The sequence below is a fragment of the Talpa europaea genome (assembly GCF_964194135.1).
Source record: "Talpa europaea genome assembly, chromosome: 9".
Lineage (NCBI taxonomy): Eukaryota > Metazoa > Chordata > Mammalia > Eulipotyphla > Talpidae > Talpa > Talpa europaea.
The window spans coordinates 34335080-34337618 of record NC_140076.1 but is presented as its reverse complement, the minus strand read 5'-3'; positions in this window follow the sequence as shown (position 1 = coordinate 34337618).

Here is a 2539-nt window from a genome sequence, read left to right as displayed (position 1 = left end):
GTCGGAGGCGGCGTCGGGCTCAGACTGGGCCATAACTGCTCGGCTCTCCTGCCACTACCAGTCCAGGTGCCAAGAAATGCGCAGCAACTTCCGGCGGCGCGGCGCGCTCTCCTCAACCCTCCGGACTGCGCGGGCCCACGCGCCTCGGGTTCCGCCGAACTAGGGTCCGGCCCCGCCTCCCTCCCCCGCCCTCCCCACCCAGCACCTGCCGCTTCAGCTGTGCCCCAGCTGTAAGATCACAGAGTACTTTGAGGGTGCTGGATAAACCCAGGCCCCGACAGTTCCCCTCTACTACTTCATTCACGCGTTTGTGCAGTCAGTCAACACATTTCCTAAACTCCTGCGTTTCAGGCTATTGCTTTAGTCGCTGGGTATACAGTGGTGGGCAAAGTGGATAAAATCCCTGCCCTCTTGGAGTTGAGAAGCTAGCAGAGAAAAACACACCATGAACACATGAGGTGTGAGATTTCGTCGGTGTAGGGTAAGGTAAGAAGTATCAGGCTTTTCTGCCCTCCCGCCATCAGGATAGATGATGGATCCTTGCGGTCCTGAATGCATGCCTAATGGCGGGCACCTGGAGTAGGGTGTGGGCATAGGTAGATGGGATTCACCTGGGCTAAGACTGGGCTTTTAAGGGCGGCGTCACGGGGACGCCAGTAGAAGCAGAGAAGCAGAGAGAACGCCGGAGAGCCCAGAAAGAGTGAAGACTTGCTGGGGGCTAGGAGGCCTGCCAGGCTCCCGGCCCCCCAGCACCCCTGCCTGTCGTATACCTGGTAAATCCCAATAAAAGCCTGCAAAACCCACCGAGGTCTCCAGGACTCTGACTCCTCCTTTACCCCGTCTGTTGGAGTCATAGAAAACCTGCTCAGTGTTCTTCCTGCCCCTACAGTCGGGAAGTACCAAGAGCTATTGGTGAAGTTTTAAACTGGGTGAGCCGTCATGCAGTCAGAGGAGGAGGAATGTCGTGGCCAGGGATGGCGGTCAGGATAGAGGACTGATGGGGAAAGCACACAGTGGGTGGGGTTGGGTGGAGCAGGAGGAGAAAGGGGGTGAGTAGAAGGTGAGATCAGAGCAGATGACACTCCAGTGTGTTTCTGCCTGGCAGTTCACGGGCATGCTGAGCTCCACCCTGTGCAGCCAGGCCCCTGGTGGACATTTCCACTAGCATGGCACCCAACCGCCTCAATCTCACCACCAAATTCAACCCCGCTCCCTCCTCAGACCTGCTCCTGGAGCTAAGTGGCCACCCAGTGGGGAAACACCAATCTCTCTCCTCCCACTCTGATTTGCTGTTGGTCTTAAGTTCCATGTGCCCTGCTTTTCTCCATACATGTCCAACATGTGATCATCATTGTAAACCACCCAGAGTGGCGGCCGGGGGCTCTTGTCTGAGAAGCTTTCCCTAACACCCCAACTCTAGTTGACCTGTGTACTTCCTCTGGACTCCAGAGTCCCTCATTTCCCTTCGGCACTGATAGACGGGGCTGTTGGTATCTTTATATGTCTCTGAGACTTCCATTCGACCACAAACCTTTTCAACCTCAGCACTTTTAACAATTTGGAGTAGATAATTCTTCACTATGGAGGCTGTCCTATATCTTGTAGAGTGCTGAGCGGCATCCCTGGCCTCTACCCACTAGGTGCCAATAGCAACCTCCTCCCCAAGTTGTAACAACTTGTCACTAGACATTGCCAAATACTGCATGGGGGTCAAAATCACCCGAGCCGAGAACTATTGCATCAGCCTAGGAACTTCCCAGGGCCCGGATCTTGTTCATCTATCTCTGGCACCCAGAGCTAGCCTGGTCCATCTTGGGAGCCACTAAATATTCCTCAAACGAGTGGCAGCCAATCTCTGGGCAAAGACCCAAGGATGGGACTCAACAGTCAAGGTTCTGAGATATACGCGATGGCATGGGGATGAGTTATCTCACTTTCTCCCCTTTTCATCTCCCAAACGCTACACAAATAAATCATCATCTCCTTTTGCTGTTCTACACTCCCTGTAGGGAAAGAAAACGGAGGCATCCAGCAGATGTGCTATGTGACCCTGAAGAAGCCTCTTCACCTCTCTGAGCCTGAGCTCCCTGACTTATAAATGTGGACAAAACAGCCTATGTTGGGCCTCCCTGGTGGTGCAGGGGTTAAGTCTCAGGGCTCTTAAGCTATCACCAGCCACCTGGGCATGAGTTAGATCTCTGCCAGAGAGCTAACCCACATGTTCTCCTCCCCACTCTGTCTCTGGTGAATCCTCTCACTCCCTCCCCACCCCCTGGCCTAGGCCCCAGTTCTTGTATGCATAAATAAATAAAATAAATATTTTTTTAAAAAAACAGGCTATGTAAGTCCATACATATTAACTGAGTCAACGTGAAGGCCATGATCATTGCACGGATTTGTCACACAAAGTAATGGTGCTCCAGACTACAGGATATCTACCACAAGGAAACACTCAGGGGGATAGTAAACCACGTGGCATTTGTAGTGAGTATGGCTGAGGTTGTGACTACCCCTGAAGAGGGCTCGGGGCTCAGGGACA